General features: G+C 37.1%; 1 pseudogene; it reads left to right on the top strand.

The window, feature by feature from the left end:
* The first annotated feature begins 7,422 nt into the window (after window positions 1–7,422).
* Window positions 7,423–17,155, top strand: LOC108554528 (piggyBac transposable element-derived protein 4-like; annotated as a pseudogene).
* Window positions 17,156–20,826: the final 3,671 nt, after the last annotated feature.

Here is a 20,826-nt window from a genome sequence, read left to right on the forward strand (position 1 = left end):
ATATTCCATAATAGTGGAAAATTCCATAAAATCGTGCGTGGAATATTCCACGCTAACCATTCCTACATATATGAAGATTTTCGGCAATAAGTCAGTCCTCAATCCTCACTCCTCAGTCCTCATTAGTTGAGTTAGTTACGTTAGTTGCGAATAAAACAAGGTATATAGAGCGTTTGTACAATAAGAACCAAATTGTTAGTAATAAAGTATTAGAGTAATTATAGAGATATATTAGAGATAAAAATAATGTCATTTAATTGCAACATGTTGATTCGGCCATTGTTTAAATAATTAAGTATTTATCATTGTAAATAGAGCTTACGAAATTGATGTCACTATAAATATAAGAAACCCGTATAATAAGCGATAGATTAAGGGGGAGTGTTGAAGAGTTCTAATCTCCCGTTCCATATTGCTAGACGCTTCTAGCGACATCTGGTATTTTCGGCAATTTTAGTAAAACCTAACGATGGAGGTCATTTTCTTCTAAGCAACCATAAAGAATGCACGTTCAGTTATTCTGAGAGATTATCCCGGTAAAATTTAACCCATCCACGATATTTTCCAATAGCTTCATATTATGGTAATTCATAAAATAATTCATAAAATGAACACATATTTGACCGATCTATTCTTTTCGCTGTCCCACTGAATACCGCTAGCCGGAGACGGAACTCTCCACGCAATTAGTTGTTTGTGTTACAGCGATAAGAGTAGGACCTGCAGACGCCGCTCCTTCACTACGATTAAATTTTGAGCCAAGCGTTAGCATTACACACGTAGCATTGTCACAGTAGATAAAGAAGCAGGATCTCTAGAGACCCCGTTACCGTTTCGCGAGGGTTAAACAGCATAAGATAATAGTACAAGAACATTGTACTAATAACCAAAGTATGGAAGGATGAATAAGAACGGAATTATATTAACGGAATATGACGGCCTCCGTCCAAAAAATCTCTTCGTCTTCAACACGAAGTGCACGCCTCAACTTTTATCATTTTTTAAACCACTAAACAACAATATTAAGACAACGATTTAAAGACTTTTTATTACACACTGTAGATTCATAGTTCAATAATATTGAAAAAATATTTAATGAAACTGATAATATATTTCTGCAATTAATATTTATAAAAAGCATATTAGTACTAAGGATCAACTATACTATAAATCCTATGGTTTTATTATAAAGACTGATTCATTATTATGTAATCAATGTGCTAAAATGGGTTAACAATAAATATATTTTATTTTACAAAATACTAATGTTAATCTATTTAGGAAAAACTTAATAATTTCACAAATATTTTTGTCTATTTGAAATGTCATTAATTAATACTAATACTAAATCTCTCACTGTCAACAACAATACTTAAAATACGCAACTAAATGATTACAAATAACGATTCTAAGTTTTGAAACTTCAATTACTTTCTGCAACTCTATACTATTTCTGTTTGAATCAAATATGCAATATTTGCTTTTATCAACTGAAATAAATATCTTCTATTATTGTAAGAAACTTTTTAAAAAATGCAAATCTTTTTTCTAACTTACCTTGTTTTTATGTAACTTTCCTTATTTTCCTGTTATACCCATCATATCCATGACTCTTCGGTATGCTGCATACTATTTCAACACTGATTCCTTTCTCATTTTTGTTAAAGATTTCTTATTAAACATTGAAATGTAACTTGTTTGTTTTTTATTAATCTATTGCAGTATTTCTTTTCCTTTATTGAATTCAAAATTTAAGATTATTCTCTTTCTCCTTCAATTTAATACAGTTTTCTTTATATCTTCTAACAATATCAATCATAGTACTTCTCTCTTAATAATGATTATGCAATTTTGTGATAAATTATATTTTTATCAAAAGTAGTATTTCCTTCTTTTCATATTGCATTAAATTTTTGTTACCAATTCTTTAAAGTATAATTTCATAACAACATGGAATAGTATTTAAACCATTTGCATACAGAACAAATTTGTACTTTGAAAAGCTTCATGAAATTGCTAGATTCCAAAACATAAATAAGTGCCTGTATATTGATGTGAATAATTGTACATCAGTAAAATATGTATTAAGTTACCGATGTAGCCTGAATTACAAAACTGCAAGAATATAGTTTGTCGGCAGACATCAACATCAAAATAGGTACAACAGCAACTTGTTAATAAAATATTAAAACATGATTGTATCACTTATTCCATTAAAGTTTGAAATATTAAACATTTCATCTTATATATCAATTATTTTGGAATATTTTTTCTGAAATTACCAAGTTTCTCAAAGTAAAGTCTCTAATGGATATCTTTTAGTAAATATAAAGAACTTGCGTGGCAATTCAAATGGAAAATTCAAAATTCTGAACTCATAAATATCCTTGATCTTTTACATAATGTTAGATATTTAACCAAATGTTATATCGTCTAAAGCAGATTGTATAATAAAACGTTTTTTCCTATTTCGTTCTTTGTAGAAATTTCAAAACGATACAACAGCAATTTTCCAAATTTGACACTTATTCAGAATTTTATAAATTTTGATTTTCCAAAGATTATATATGGCTTTATATAGTCCATCATTTTCTTCTCTCACTTCACAAAACACAATTAACACCGGCACTTCCATTACCGCACCATTTAACCTCAAAACCACGTGTCTTCACTTACTAACATATAAATGTTTAAAACTTATCATTTATTAGCGTACGCGAAGAAAAGAATTTGTATCATATGTACGTAAACATACGCAATAAATTTATTAGGAATGTGTATCAATTATCGATAGCAAGAATATGAGCAATATATGATTCAAATACACGATCATATATAATGCGTAACGCTAGTACCGGCATAAGTAAGTATTAACTACAATGGCATAAGGGGAAGAAGAAAAAGCATTGTGTTACCTGCTATATTGACAAATTAATAAAATTATTTGTAGAACATATAAATTTTTAATAAATGCAAATAGTAAATATGTATTTAAAATTGTTATTTCTTAGGATAATACAATAAGAAATAATAACTGTCAGTATATATTATTATTTATTTATAATAATCGTTTATAGTCTTTTATTATAACGATATACTCATATAAATATACACACATATATATCATCATACACAGATAAAAAAAAGTGATAGAATATCTTTAGCTCAGTATTGCTATTATTATTATAATAACCTTTATTTCCATTACCATTATTATCATAATAACCTCTTTGATAGATATACATACATACATAAAATTTTAAAACGTAATACATATATGCATGATTTATATTAAGGTCCTTTCTAATTATTATCTAAATTTTGATGTTTAATTCTATATTTTTTCATTTGATAGAATTGTTTACTCGATAAACCTTTTGTTTTCTTACCAATAATATTGGCTTGTGATTTTTCATGTCTAAACAATGGATCAGAATATTTCTGTTCTTGAATTTCTTTACATATGAAATATAATAATATATTTTATATGTAAATATGTAATAATAGTATATTTTAAATTTATGTTCATACTTAACCTCTATGATTACTTTTAGAATGTATAACTAAGGAAATACGTCCTTAATTATCCTAATCCACTATTAAATTATTGACATTTATATTGAAATCTGTCAATGGAGTCTTAAACCAGATCTGATTTTGTGTTAGGCTACAAAGTACTATCAATTTTTCCTTAGCACTTTATAATGCATTTTACAAAATTATCAAACATTTTTAACAATAATCCATAACTTATTTCCTATCGTTTATGCCACTTGTCTAATTTGAATTAATATAATTGACTAATGGTAACTAATATGATTTTCAAATTACCTGATCTTATTAAGCACCTTAAGATTTGTTTAAAGTAGTTTCCTATCTTGGTATATGCTTTGTACCAATATCTGTTAAAATCATTTACCAAATTATTTATAATTAATATCTAAACAAAATTATACTACAACATATTGTACATTAGACAATTGATTATCTCTTTGACTGACTTAGCTCTTCTATTGTATTATCACTTCACTCAGCAACGTTAATTTCAACTTCTGGGCAAAATTTTATTCGGACAACGAATAACGGAATAAAAATAAAGAATAACATTTTCTTCGCCATTGATGAATAAATATCGACGGAAATAAGAAATTACTCGAATAAGAAATTATTCAAATAAGGAGTTTTCCGAATGAAAGGTTATTCGAATAAGAAATCATTCTAATACAAAGTTATTGATATAAAAATCTCTTTTTCTTGTATTATATTTTATAATTATTTACATATTTTTATTGCATATTGTTATATATTAGTATATGTGTAATTATGCAATATACATATAGGCCAGAAACAATGTATCGACAACACCGTTTGTGACTCATTTTTTAAGTTCTATTCTTTAAGTTGCATCATACTGGCTTTGATAATAACCTGCTATTAATTACCTGTGTCATAAACCTGTTATTCAAATGTTGACTAAGAATGTTTATTGCTTTTTGATAGATTTATCATTGACGCATGACTAAATAACTTTTTTACTGATGCAAACGAAGGTATTTGCATGTTGTGTTGAATAAATACGCGCTAAATTAATGGATACTCTGTAACTAACTAATATATACAAATCACGCCATTTATCTGCAGAACATTTCATAATTTTCAATTCTGTATTATTAAAAACACGTTTATTATCTTCTGATATAGATATTTCAAAATCAAAGAAATCTGTTTATTTCTTTTCAATATATTCTGTAACTGGAATATCCCTATTAAACAAAGAAAAAGGATAAAAATAAAATATACAAAAATTGAAACACTTTATATAGTAACCTAAAAAAAAATTATTCATACTCAGTGTATACATACTCAGTTGTGACAGATGTTTTAAATATTGCATACAATTTTGCACGATTACTTATATTTATGCAATTAAGCTGTTGGAATTCATAAACTGGATGTGAAAAAGCCGCAAGTGCAGCTTGTTCTGGTTTAATAATCTTAAATTCAAAAAATAACCAAAATTTTATATTAAAACTCATTAGTAATGAGTAAAAGCACAACCGGCTTGCGATACTTGTATTCCTGAGTTTATAAACTTTCCAATTTTATTCATACCGAACTTACAACCGATTGAACAATGCCACTGTACGATTGCTTTTATCCATGAAAATATTCTAGGCTCGTGTTATTGCTGTTAAACATTGCAGATAACCCTATATATATATAAAAATTCTATTAACATGTAAATTCTTTTATATAAGTGTTCAATCCCAGCGTTTTGTGCAAATTTGTATTCTTTTTACGAATTGTGAAAAGTTGCAGCGAGTCGTATAAAGAGTTCCATCTGGCAACTCCAGGTTTATTCAAAATAAGTAATGATTTCAGTGGATTTAGGATGTATACCACATTTCCATAAGGCATTACACTAAGTGATGACAATATATCACATTTTTTAAATGCTGCAATGCAATCAGTTACTCCACACGAACTTACCGCTTATGTACAACATCTTACATATCGTTGTAAGAAACATTTCAAGTTGGATGCATTATTTTCGTTATAACTTTCTATTTATGCACATCTTACATATCGTTGTAAGAAACATTTCAAGTTGGATGCATTATTTTCGTTATAACTTTCTAGACTATTTTCTAATTCAAAATCTGGCTTTGATTTAAATGTGTCTTTGGTATTTCTGTTACTTTGAAAACCTTACATATGTAAATGCCACACAAACGATATGTATTTGCAAAATAATTATCATTGGTGTTCAATAAAGGATTATGGACCGAACGACCCCCGCCGACCATTATGAGAGTATCATCAGCGCCGCACATTACGTTTACACTGGCTGGAAGTAAATTTCTTAACCCTTTGCACTCGGTGATCTTTTCGTTACAGAAACATAGCAATTCGAAGACCTTCTGTCATATAAAGTCGACGATATTTTCAAAACGGTAAATAAGAAGTGCAAATTAATTGTAAGACGGAGAGTTATTTTACTTCGATATTCCATGTGTCGTTGTACAATTTTAAATTTGAGATATTAATTAACAATGATCTTTAGAATCTGATTACATGGCGACTGAGAGTCACCTCTCGAGTGCAAAGGGTTAATACTGCCTCATAAGTTAAATCCCACAGGATTGGTCCGAGGACTAAACACCACGGAACACTCCAGTGCATCGCTCCTTCATAGCTGGTGTACTGGTTCGAGTACTCGTTATATTTGTCCGACCGCAAATCCTTGATTATCGTCACCACATATGGAGGGACCGTGCAAAACACAATAGCCTCCCTAACGATGGGCCAAGACAGGGAAATAATGGCGTAGACAATATCAAGACTGATAGTCAACGCGATCGCATGTATTGCTGATTATCACCAGTTACAGCTTGTAATCCAACTTTATCAAGCACAGTTCCGCACACTTGGTTGGCTGGTTTCGTCCCTTCAAGAGCTTCGGTCATTTTTGAGGAGCATGTTTGCGGGGCAGACCGTTCGCATCCTCAACGGTAACAATCGTAGGTGGAGAATCGCTTCTGTAGTTCGAGAAAAGCAGCTTTAACATTTCTGGCAACTCTTTCAGTCATCTTTAGGTGCTCTATAGGGACCGAAGCCGAAAAGCGAATTGCCAAGGGGTCAACTCTATCAGTACTAATTTACTCTGAAAGAAAGACTGATACAGGATAAAGCCGCGCCATACTTAATATTAAAGGTTTTACGTCACCCTATCGAATAGGCCTATCGAATTTAGCCACCAGGATAAGGTTACGTCAAGTTCAGGGTATGTATCCAGTTAGTGACAACGTGAATGGTTGTGGCGACCAACGTTCACACCCTCACTGCTAGATGAAAGACAGATCTCCTGTCTAAGGCAGGACCTGCTGCTGCTGACGAGTCCACTAGCAGGCCCAGGACGAAAAGCATCTCTTCCCTGCGTCCTACTTGCTACATATTATAGCACGACGGCCATCAGGATACCAACCGGCAGCACCGTAGGAACCATAAGACCTGATCGCAACCCTGTGGGGGGGAGGGGCATAATTAGTGACCCCGACGTGCCAAGGGTAAGGTTCAGACAGTGCAAGTGTGCGAACAGAGTGCCATTTTAGTTTTTTTTGTAAAAAACAAAAGAAGCAGAAGAAGAATAGCACAACCGCAGAAGATGCAAACAGGGAGAAACGTGCAAGCAATCGACGAATTGACCCAGGATGCAGAGGTGCATCGGGTGAGCACACGTATTCCGCTGTTCTGGTCCGAGCGGCCGCATATTTGGTTCGCCCAGGTAGAAGCCCAATTTCTCCTCAACGGGATCACCGCGGATACAACGAAATTTTTCCACGTAATTTTTCTCAACTTATAAGCGGAGGAGGTCCACGACATCTTTGCAAACTCGCCAGACAAAAACCGGTACGAGACAAAATGCAGCTCACCGTGGGTATACAAACCGCCGGGAAACACTTAGGTCCAGTATTAAACGCGGCTGACGATGCCGACCCAAGAAGCAGCCAGCTTTTCCTTACTGATCAAATAACGAAAATAGAATATCTCATCGACACGGGCTCTGACTTCTGCGTATACCCTCGCTCCCGAGTGAGGAGCAGGCTAGAAAAGTCGTATGAGATGTTGGCGGCAAATGGCTCATTGTCAGTGATAGAGACGTACAGCGTACGCACTCTAAACATCAACCTGGGACTACGACCTTCCAATGGAGGTTCGTCATCGCGGACGTGGATAAGCCCATCATCAGAGTCGATTTCCTGACCTCGTCGTCGACCTGCACAACCACAGACTCTACGATAGGAACACGGCGTTGTCTTCTAACGACAGGATCGCCGTTGGAGAGGTGGTGTCCATCACGACCGTCACGAGACGGATACCCGGTACCATCGAATCCTCGCGCAGTTTCCAGATATTACGCGACCGAGGACGATCCCGCAAAAGGTAAGACACGACGTCGTTCATCGTATTACCAAGACTGCCGAGTCACCCACCTTTGCCAAAACGCGTATATTATCGGTCGATATGTATCGAATCGCGCACAATGAATTCGTGGAGCTGTTAAGCCACGGCCACGTCTGCCAATACAAGAGCCAGTGGCCGTCCGCCCTACACATGGTTTCGAAAAAGGATAGCGAATGGCGGCTCTGTAGCGATTATAGAGCCCTCAACGCGCCACCTATACCTGACAGGTACCCGATACCGCATATAGAAGATTTTGTATATATGCTCGCGGGGAAGACCTCGACCTCGTCCGGACATACCATCGAATCCCCGTGCACGAGGACGACATTCCGAAAACCGCGATGACGACTCTGTTCGGGTTCTTTGAATACACCGTGACGCCATTTGGATTGAGGAACGCTGCACAAACGTTCCAACGGTTTATCGACACCGTTATAAGAGGACTTGATTTTTGCTTTGTCTATCTCGATGACATTTTGGTGGCATCAAGAAATGAGACCGAGCACGAAGATCACTTCGGTCAGCTGTTCTCTCGCCTGAACCAATACGACATCATCAACCCGAGCTAGTGCGTTTTCGCGGCTCCGGAAGTACGATTCCTCGGGTACATCGTAGACAAAAAAGGCACTCGACCGCTCGCCGATAAAGTTGACGAGATAACGAAATTTCCGAAACCGGAGACCATGAAGCCGCTCCGAAGGTTTCTCGGGATGATCAATTTCTACCATAGATTTATCCCGAACGTTGCTGCTATACTGTCCCCACTGAATCGGTTGCTCCGCGGATGCAAAATCGGAGGAAACGCCCTCCAGGTCAGTGGTCGGCAGAGGTAGATACGACCTCCAGAGTGATGAAAAATGCGCTAGCAAATGCGGCGCTATTAGCGCACCCCGCGTAAAACACTCACTTGTCAGCTAGCAGTAATGATCGAGGCGTCGGATCACGCGCTAGGCGCAACGCTGCCGCAGCGACAGAGTAATTCGTTGAAGCCATTGGCTTTCTCTACGAAAACCTAATCAGGGGTAAATACAGCGCCTACGATCGTGAACTTTTAGTGGCATATTCCATGATCAAACAATTCCGATATATACCGACCACAAGCCGTTAGGATACGCGTTTCGGCAGAAGTTGCCCCGACAGTTTATAGAGGATAGAGTTAGTGACCACAACCCCGGATTTTAGAGAATTAACGCGGTCACAGGAGTCCGATCCGGAACTAAAAGAACTCTTGACAGCGTCCGGTACCTCGTTGCAATTAAAACGTGTCAAGCCAATCGATAGCGTGACCGAATTACATTGCGACATATCGACGAACAACGTCCGGCCATTCGTGACAAGACCTTTTCGGCGGCACGCGTTTCTTTCAACGCACGGGCTGTCCCACCCGGGAGTAAAAGCCACGGTGCACCTTACGAAGCGACGATTCGCGTGGCCGTCAATCGACAGAGATTGTCGCGAATGGACCCGGAGTTGCGTCCAGTGCCAAAGCACCAAGGTTAGCAGGCACGTTCCATCCGGAACTCGGATTCGCAGATCGACCGTGCGTCTCGAGCACGTCCATTTAGGAAATAAGTATTGTTTAACGTGCGTAAATCTGTACACGCGGTGGTCCGAAGCGTTCCCGATTGAGAACGCCGAGGCTGAGACCGTCGCGAGAACGTTCGTTGCCGGGTGGACCTCACGATTCGGTCCGCCGTTAAGGATGACCAACGACCAGGGGAGACAGTTTAAATCACGCTTATTCAAGTAACACCGTCCTCCTGGGCACTAGGCACCTGCGGACGATCGTTTGTCATCCAGCATCGAACGACTTAGTCGGACGATTTCATCGAGAACTCAAGACGGCGATCAAATGTCACGACGACGACTGATGATCCGACGCAATACGCATAAATACACGTTTATTTAGTTGTAGTTATGTAACAAGCTTAGCTAATAATTAGGTTAAGTTAGTTATAATATGACGTTTGCACTAACAGCGGCGAGGGGGGTGGGGGTAGGGCGGGGGTGATGTATCGGCCATAGGCACGTACAAGTAATAACATTTGTCGTACAAATGGTCAAGAGGATTTGTGGAACGCGCTCATTCGTAACTGTTTGCGAGAAAGTCGCCCTTTGCTTCAGCGAAAGTTCTACTCCTTTATTAGGATAAAAAGCAGCCTTCAAGCTTAGTCACTGACGACCTCAATAGCTCATGCGAATACTATAAACCCTCGGCGTTTCCGAAAGGCCCGTGAGGTCCAGTAGGGCGTCGCACATTATTATTAGAGTCACTTGCTAACAGGTTGAACTTACTCTCATCGGTGCACAGAATTTTTGACCATTCAGTGGTAGTCCAATTAAGGTGTTTTTTAGCAAACTTCAACCGAGTAGTTTCTTGAATGCTTTGCGTAAAAAAAGATCATTTTCATCTAAACGACGGCTAACTGTCCCGCTATGAATGTTTTCCAGACTCAATTGATTTTTAATTTCAGAAGCAGTGTAAAATGGATTCGACTTCGAGAGCCTTGTAATTCGACGATCTAGATTTTAGTTGTTTTTCGCAGTCTGCCAATTCGTGGTGCTGTTTTAACAGTTCCATATTCGTCAAAGCGTTTTATAATCTTAATGATAATGCAACGATTCACAGTCAACACTTTTACTATGTCAATTTTCTTCTTGCCCTTCTTAAACATTTTAATTACTTTCAGTTTTTCAGCATCTGTTGAATGTTGCCTTCTTGTCATATACAACACAAACCATAATATGAAGTAGACTCAACGATGTCAGAAAGGGAACTAAGTGTTTCGTAATATGTCTTTTTACATTATAATTTCAACTTATTGCGAGTATTTTGTATGTTCCTTGACTCATGTCACGCAGATTTTGTCTTATTTCTTCGATTCAATTTAATTATGCTCCTTGCACAAGTATGTTTCAAAAACAACTCCTTGTTTACTGATGTCTTGGAATGTTATCTTATTATGCCATTTTTAGTATCAACCTATGTACCGTAGAAGATAGAGAATATACCCAAATTACCAAAAGATTACGTTGTTTCTTAACTTTTGTCAATAAGTGTATATCCACAAACGAGGAAGTCATATTGAACATTTATAATCATGCTTATAAGGAACTTGTAGGAATATAATAATATGAAGAATTTTAGATATTTCTTTCATATAATTCTTGATCAATTTTTAAGATTGTTATGTAATATATGAACGACCTTATCTCGATGTATGTTTTCATATGATGCAAACAAATAGATGTAAAGTACTGCGTTTAAAAAATTTTTTTAAAAATAGTTATTCTATATTATTTTCAAATTTTTTCATGGAAGATCATTTGGTACCCGCTTGTACATATCTTTCAACAATGCTCTTTATTATCATATGTACCAGAAAAGGAATAAAAGTAACAGACCGTCTTTGTCACACAATATTGCTATTATTTAAAAAGTACTATTATCAGAAGTTTCCGCATCGATAAGTGTATAAAATAAGGAAAAAGGCTATCTTTGCGTTGACATGTATATGAATATATTGCTCAAAATAATTATGGCGTAGAAAAATTTTGAACAACCGATTCAACAATAAAAAAATTCAAAATTTTTACCACTTTTAACTGACGATAATTTCATGTTTAATTATCGTAAAATTACGATTCATACTTTTTAAATAAAACATTGGATTTTTTTCTTAAAATGTTCTATTCCGATTTCAAATTGAACGTACCCTTATCACTGTAATTCTTTAAATGTGAGATTATGAAGACAACTTTCTGCAGTTATCTTGTATTTTGCTTTTTCTTCATAAAGTTGCGAAAGCGCATTACTTTTGCAAACTCTGTCGACCTGAATTTCTTTTAACTTCTTACTTTTTATTCTGAAATGCCGTTTACAGAAACAAAAAAAATCGAATCTTCACCTTTAACCGTTTGAGTCCCAAGCAGCGCTTGAGGCTTTCGGAAGAACACGGTCGAAAAAACCCTGAACAGCGCGATAACGCTTGCCTTAATCGAGTGCGAAGTAATCCAAACGGCGCGATAGCGCTTGTTTAATTTTATGTCGAAATATCCCAATCGTCGCAATAACGCTTGTTGGTACTATGTGACGAACATGTATCGGTAAAGTTGAGCGCGATCGCGCCGCTCGGGACGCAAACGGTTAACTCCTTAATTTATGATGCGTGAGACGCGTCTCACAGAACTATAGCCAAACGTAAACAGCTCGTTTAAGCAACATCGAGCTGAGGGCCAACGGTCTAAACCTCATACGCCATCACATATGAAAGACAAAGTACTTACAGTAATCAGGCCAAATGTAAACATCACGCAGAAGAAACGTAGTATGTCGTTCGGAGTACATGCGACGATCAGTTACTAATTTTCTTGGTCGAATTCCGATGTGTCGATATATTGTCTTGAAAAATATTACAAAGTTGCATTTAAAAAGGCTTTTCGAATCAACATTAGGAGTTGATGAAGACATTGAAAGTTCTAGTAACATTGCAAGCAGTAATTTAATAGATATTATAAACAGTATTAATGACAGAAGTGATATTTTACTTTGTGCACGAAATCGTTAGAAGCAAATGGTTATTGAAGATGATACCGACGATGAAGATCATAGTAATCATCAAGAATCACATCCATGGATTTGGACAGCAAAAGTTAATGAACCAAAAATCTGGAATTATACAAAGATTCTTGGCATAAAAGTGGCAAGTTTTAGTAAGTTAGGTGCAAATAAAATAGAGTTAGACATTTACACTATAATATCGGATAATATATTTTGGGAAAATATTGTCACAGAGACGAATCGATACGCAAAACAAATAATGAACAATATAACTATGAGACGAAAAATAGACAAAACTTGGTTTCCCGTATACTGTGACGAAATTAAAATATATTTTGCACTATATATAATATACATTTGCACTATGTATAAATTACGAAGCCGTTGCGATTCAAATGAATTGGTCTAATGTGGTAGTTATAGAAACCCGAATATCTAGAAATACGGAGTACCGTTCAAAAGATTTCTGCAAATAACTAGATGTTTGCATTTTTCAAGTAACAATTCGGTTAACAATACAGATAAATTATGCAAAATGAAACATGTAATCAATTTTTTGAATCAAATATGTAAAGAATGGGGCAAAAGTAACGGTGTGCAAGAGGATCAATTGTAAGGGATATTTATGACAGTGTGATAGCTCCAAAAAATCCTAATGTCAAACCAAACCTCCCTTATCCGAAAATCATCAACATGCTGTCCAGTTCTCTTGCGCCGTATCTAAAACCAGATGTCTTATCCTAAAACTAACCCTTTCTTCATAAACATCCCAGCTCAATTTTAGACGCCATACTCAAAACCAGATGTATTATCTTTGCTGGATTGAATTGACGGACACGGGTATTTTAAAGACAGAAACAAACAAATAGATATATGTATATTTGATAATATGAGACGATACAAAATAAAAAACAGTATTTCTTTCTCTCTACGTACTATTCCATAGCACGGTTAACTCGCGACTCTCACACGGTTCAGGTAACGCCCACACCCTAACGATACTCTTAACGATTTTTTTCTTTCATCATCGGTTGCTCACTCGTTATAGCCGGGATTTTTGAATTCCTATGGCCCAGAATCTTAACCTCAAAAACTAAATTTTCTCCGACAACCATAAACATCCTTCCCCACGAAATAAAGAATAAGACTGTATTAAGCATTTCTTCAAACCATACAGAATACATTATATTTGCTCTACTTGTTGTAAAGATCTACTGATACTACGGTTAAATAGGTACGTACACTTTCTATCATCCGAACGATTTAACTTAGCGAACGATTTACCGAACGTTCAGACTCGATATTTTATTGTCATCGGGAGTTGTTTAATTTCAACCGCCTTTCCCGTGACAGCGTCGAGTTCGAGAAACGAGCAAAAGTTTACAAATGCATCCTGAGTATTTGAAGTATCTGGCCCACCGAGGTCGCGTGGAAAATGCCTGATTGAGGAAGAAAGATCAAGTATGAAACTTCTTTGTTACATAGAGTATAAGGTTAAAATAAGGGTACGAGGATGCAAACAGGTCAGTTTTTAGAGTCAGTCGTAGAAGTCAGTTCAAAGTCAGTAGTCAGTTTTGAGAGTCAGTTCTAGAAGTCAGTTGTTAGTTTAAAAATCGTAGGTTACGACTCGTAGAAATCAATCTTAGAAGTCAGTTGTAAGAATGTTGTCAGAGCGTGAGAGTAAAAAAGCCAAGTGAGGTCATGGTCAGTAGGGACAAACGTTATTATTCCTATTTCCATTTCATTAATCCGTTATTCTATCAATAACGCTATGTTCTATTAATAATTTGCAATATTATTCAGTTCATCCGTCCAAATACGAGCCCTAAAAGTCGAGGCTCGTCCGGGATCAAAGTGAATCGACGACGGATAATGTTGTAAAAGCTTTTAGAATCGAAATTGTCGACAATAAGATAAGCGCTTAGAATTTTGTTGAAACGATGGAAGCGGGAAGTAACAGCACGTTTAACCGTTTGAGTGCCAAGCGGCGCGATCGCGCTTCTTCTATTTTGTGTCCAAAAGTGCCAGCGCTCTGAGCTGCGAAGCTGACAATCAGCGCGCTCGGTTGGTGAACGCGGAATATGAGAAGCGCTATCGCGCCGCTCGGCATTTTTGGACACGGAATATGACAAGCGCTATCGCGCCGCTTGGCAAATATCGATTGGGAAACAATAATGACCTGTGGCACTCAAACGGTTAAAGATCGTGAATATTGCAATGAAAAAAGATAGCGATGCATCGAGCTGGTGCACGAGGAAGACCGCGAAAGGCAAAGGAAGACGACGAAGTAAAGATGGGACGTAGACGCAACGTACTCTGCGTTGCTGGAAAGAAGTCATCTCGTTCGGTTGCGGGGCATGAGGGGTGTTCCACTTGCACCGCCTATACTTTTGTTAGTAATACCTACTCTTCTATGACACTCCCAAAACTACTATCTCCAAGTTAACGTGATACGTTAACATAGGCGTAAGATATCCGCGAAAGAAATGTTATCTCAGAGTTAACTTACAATGAATTTGAAGCACTACTACGCTTTGGGATGAGTCTACGCTCTTGCATCTATTTTTTGCGTCTGTCTCACTTTGTCTCGGTGCTTCGTTCGCTTTCTTTGTCACATGGTGTTCTATGACCGGGCTAATAGGAAGGGATCAGTTCTAGGAATAAGGGAAGCGTTTTACTCTACTTCTGCCATGATGTTAGAATGGTTGGGCTGGTGGAGTCCTACAAGTTCCCCAGATGACTTCTTTCATGCAACGCAGCGTACATAGTGCGCTGATCGAGAAAAGTAACGCGCTCGATCATGGACTTTTCGAAGACGAACAACCAGCAAACGTCGTACAGAATTTGCAGACAAAACGAGCATTCTGATATGCAGCAATTAACTTACAATGAATTTGAAGCACTACTACGCTTTGGGATGAGTCTACGCTCTTGCATCTATTTTTTGCGTCTGTCTCACTTTGTCTCGGTGCTTCGTTCGCTTTCTTTGTCACATGGTGTTCTATGACCGGGCTAATAGGAAGGGATCAGTTCTAGGAATAAGGGAAGCGTTTTACTCTACTTCTGCCATGATGTTAGAATGGTTGGGCTGGTGGAGTCCTACAAGTTCCCCAGATGACTTCTTTCATGCAACGCAGCGTACATAGTGCGCTGATCGAGAAAAGTAACGCGCTCGATCATGGACTTTTCGAAGACGAACAACCAGCAAACGTCGTACAGAATTTGCAGACAAAACGAGCATTCTGATATGCAGCAACCTCGACGAGACGAAGGATGAACGAATCAACAGAGGAGAACGAATCCCCCTGGAATTGGTAAGATAGTTGAGCGACGGCAGGAGCAACATGGCGTTTGGTAGCAGCGTCTTAACGCTTAGTGGAGGTCCACTCGATTCTGAGTCCGAGGAAGAGTTGGCCAGATAAAAGCTTTTCCTCGAGGAAAATTTCAAGCTATGTCTTCAATGGAGAGATTCTATTTTCAAAGACGTGAAGGAAGAAGTTTTAAAACCCCGAGCTGAGAACCGCTGCAGTTTTAATTAAAGAAACAGGGAAAGACGCGGCGAAATGACGAAAGTAATTTGGTGGCGATGAAGAGGACTCGCAGTGACTTGGGATGAACTTAGCATTCACGTACTTGGAGCCTTACTCAATTTTAAATTCATTACCGGGTCACAGCGCGGAAAATCGACGAGCATTAGAGACCGTGCGGAACATCGGCGGCCGCTGACCACACGAAGCTTGGGTGTGGATCAATAAGATGAAGAAAATGTATCCACCAGTGATGGTCCACACGAAGCCATGGGTGTGAATCCGTTATTTTGTTCTGTTAAGCATTGCAATATTGTTCTAATCGATCCCTCCAAGTACGATCCTAAATACAATGCAAGAAGACATTGTTATCGATGAATCGTTGATGAAATATAAAGGACGCTTATCTTACAAACAATTTGATCCATCGAAAAGGGCGAGATTCGTTATTAAATTTTATAAATTACACGAGTCAAACTCGGGTTACTGCTATGAATTTAAAGTATACACGAGTACTGATAAAATAAATTCTACTGACAATGCATCCAAAAGTGTTATCTAAAAGAGCTATCACAGTCAGTATTACATAAAGGACATACTTTACTTTTAGATAACTGGAACTGTTCACCAAAATTGTTTAAAATTTTAATTAAGAGTAAAACAAATGTCGTTGGAATTGTGCTCTCGAACGAAAAGAATATTGCCAAAAGATTTTAGTAAAGTAAGTTTTATAAAAGGCGAATACAGTATCAGAAGCTACAATGTATTACTGGCATTGAAATGGGAAGATAAACGAGACGTTTATATTCTTTCTTCAAACCGCGAAACAGTAGAAATAACTGAACCAAACGAAAGTCAATTCAATTGTTTTCCGAAACCAAAATGCGTCATTAAATGCAGTAAAGGAGTAAATGGAACTGACTGACAATAACAAATGATAACGCACTCTCCTATGATAGGGAAATATATAAAAGGATGCCGAAAAGTTTTCTTTTATCCGTTTGATATTGTTCTGTTTAACTTGTACATTTTATTCGACAAAATAAATCCTTGCAAAGAACAGACTGAGCCTGAATATAAAATTGAAATAGCCGAATCATAACTGAGAAATGTACCATTACCAGAGTATAAACGAAAAAGATGATTACCAAGATTTTCCAGAGAGACTTCAAGCAAAACATTAGAATCATTTTTTCATGTATATAAACCCAACACCATCGAAATCAAAGACAGCAAGTGCCTGTAAAACTTGCAGAAAACATAGGAAACGTAACTAAACAACGTGAGAATACAAAAGATGTAAAGTTGCGTTACATGTACCGATATGTTTCGAACTATACCACACAATTGAAGATTATTAAATTTTTGTAAATTTTATCGACACGTTTATAACTTAAAATGTATTTATTTAGAAGTTGTAATAAAAATGTTATTGCTTTATTATTCACTTCAAGATAATAAACCTTTTTTGTATAATAAACAATTGGTAGTAATTAATTATCAAACATCTTGCAAAAGAAAAGTAGATGTACCTTACACATGCATTTATATATCAAAAGATATGTGCGATTTGGATCACTTGGAATGCTCAATCACAGCCGAGAATGGCCCGACGCGTAACCGATCTGGTTACTGTTTACCGCGATATTGGAATTTAAATCGTAAGACAAGGGGTTAATTTGAAAGAAAATTAGATATTTGTTATCTTTTTCGTAAAGTAACTCCTTAAAGTAATCTTTGTACATTGATATTCCTTGATATGCACCACGAAAAGATTGCCACTTATAATCTCGCAGGAAAACTCACGCACAGTATAGAATATTCGTAGACAATAAAGTAGATTTCGTGACCTATTCGAATTTTATTTATACTCTCTTTTCACCCCATTGTAGAAAAAGTCGTTTGAGCAATTTAAGAAATGTAATAAAAGAATTTTAATTTCTCATCGCTATGTTTAAGCCTTGTAAAGGATTTCGATTAGATGTGGATCTATGAAGATAGTGGTGTTTGTTGATACCTATTAGCGGATAACGGATGTAGTTAGTTAATTGTGATTGAGCTGCAGTAAAAATTGTTTTTTCCTTTTTTTTTTTTGCATAATTATATCTTACAATTACATGCAATATTCTGGATGAATATTCTGGATTTTAACGAATGAATTATTTTTGTCAATAGTTCCTTTTAATACGAGCGATATTAGCACCGGTGCTATCACCGAAAATTTTAAGGAAGGTAAATGTTTCTTAATTTCTTTTTTAAATATTGTACAAATGTACAATACTTGTACCGTGTACAAGTTCGATTGTGGTATCGTATACTATCTATTCTGACCCTTCGCTCATGTTTGAAGTCGATATTTATCTGGGAGTAAAGTTACCAGTGATACGCTTTGACCGTGTAACCGAATCAAAAGAGTAAAAGTGTTGTAGGAAGTACTTTGGGCGAATGATTAAAATGCAGCAAGAATAGAATTGGTGGATGTTTAGGTGATGTTTAATGAATTGGTTCAGTATAATACAGAAGGTGTCACACAGACACACACTCGTATTCATTTCCTGCAAACCCCTCTGTTTCTTAGTTACTAATTTCTATTGCTCTTGTGATTGTTTTGCCAATCCTCGCTCTGCTCACACTTTCTCTGCCATCCATCGCAAAATTTTTCTCGTAGTTCACTGTGATAAAAGGTATTGAAGTAACTGAGCACTGTATTAGATTATGACTGGAAAAATCTCCACTCCCTTTAGACGCAGATGTAGGAAAGGAATAGATACGGCCCTGAAGGAATCTCAAGAGTGTTTGGGCTTAGAACGAAAATGACCGCGTGCAAGAGGGTCGAATGTAAGCGATGTTTATGACAGAGCCGAATGCGAAAAAGTGAAGAGTGAAAGCCGTTTTACTTTTTGGGTATGAAAGAAAACAGAGTGCAAGGGTTTAAATAAGAGTGCAAGGACGCGGAAGAGGCAGAGTGTGTGTTTCAGAGTCAGAAAGAGTATCAGAGTGTGTCAGAGTGTTTTAAAGTCAATCATAGGGTTTTTTAGAGATAGCGAGTGAGAGTCAGCCGAGAGTTATTAACGAGTAAAATAAGTCTTAGTTTAAAATAGGAATGTTGGATTGGCAACAGAATAAGGAGTGAGGAGTGAGGAGTGAGGAGTGAGGAGTGAGGAGTGAGGAGTGTGTGTGTGTGTGTGTGTCTATACAGTCCAAAGTGTGACCAAAAGGGTTAGAGCCAAACTTGAACTACATGTTACCAAGGTCAAATCGATGAAGAAAGTTCCTATAATGTACGAAAATGCTTTATTAAGAAGATATAAATCTTTAAAGATATTTATGATTTTTTGTAACACATAAGAAACGTTCGAAAATTTAGTTTTGAATTATGTTCGTAAGTATTTGAACGATTATATCTTTTCAATAAAGCCTTTTATATGTGTGGCGGCATCATTCTCACCTTCGCCAATATATTGATTCCTATTCGAAGAAGGTTCGAGAACTTACTCGCAAGTCCTCGGTAAAACCCTCTGCTTCCTATATATAGCATTTTCCAGACATCCCTCTAGTATCCCCGTAATACCCCAAGGCAGAGCCTGCTAGGTAGCCTTACTGATACGAATCTATTAGCAGCCCCGGGATAAAACGCAATCCCTTTCTTTTTCTTTTCGTCCCTTTTAACACCACTGTAACACCGAGGATATATGCCGCAACCCAGTACAACAGTGACCGTGAGGGAGCAGAGGCCCCCCCGCCGCCCACACATATGTAAGTCTGTTTATGCTATACCTACCTTACCGACTAAATTCCTACTCTCACTTATCGTTCGTCACAACAACCCCTTTAACCTCTAATTATAAATTTTTTGAAAACGCACTTACGTCCTAGCTTTTACTTAATACCCTAATCTATACCTGCCTATATCCTTCCTTTCCGATTCAACTTTATCTCCTAATTTGCAGTACTATCACCAATTTGTCGCTTGTTCAACATCCTCTTACACACGCCACAGTAACTCTCTACCGCCACTAACCGACTCTCAAGTAGAAGTTTTATATGGTAAGGTTTTAATACTTTGGTGAGATTCTGAAAAAAATCCGACAAAAGCTAATTTCCATATCATATTCCTTAATTAGGAATATACTGGAAATACATTGGTAAAACGGCAACATAAAAAAGGAAACTTTAATGAAATAAAGTCTTTATAGATCATAGACCTAGGCACCTTTTTTTCTTTCATTTCTGTCATATATTTTTTCTTTTTTTCTTACGCAAGAGAAATCTCTCAAAGATGTCCTGAGTCCCTTGGAGGAGAGGCCGGAGTTATGTGAGATTCCGTGAGATCCACTAAAATCCCCACAGTGGTCATCCTCCCCGCGCTGCAGGAACACAGGAAACTCGAAACGAATACGACCGATGCTCACCTGCGGCATACCTTAAAATGGGGCGTCCCATTCCCGTCAATGTTGCGTCACACCCTATGGGTAGGATCGGCTGTTTCGTGGACCTGTTTCGCGGCTTTCCTTTGCAGCATTCCGCTTTCGCAGAAAGAGGATATCAAATATACTAGCAAAGTATGGTAAGATAGATATATAAGAAAAAATATGTATATACGTAAGAATGGTAAACGAGGGACGCTCGTTTATTAGGGTAGAATGTCCTCGCCTGGAACTCAGGTTTAGAGGACCTGTTAGTGTCTGGCTGCGGGATGGGCCGTAGGAGGTGGGAACCAGGCTATGTGAGGTGGCCACGCGCAACCCCGGCTTTCCCCGGCATAAACCGAGG

The sequence above is a fragment of the Eufriesea mexicana genome, unplaced genomic scaffold (assembly GCF_001483705.2).
Source record: "Eufriesea mexicana isolate 0111107269 unplaced genomic scaffold, ASM148370v2 scaffold26170, whole genome shotgun sequence".
Lineage (NCBI taxonomy): Eukaryota > Metazoa > Arthropoda > Insecta > Hymenoptera > Apidae > Eufriesea > Eufriesea mexicana.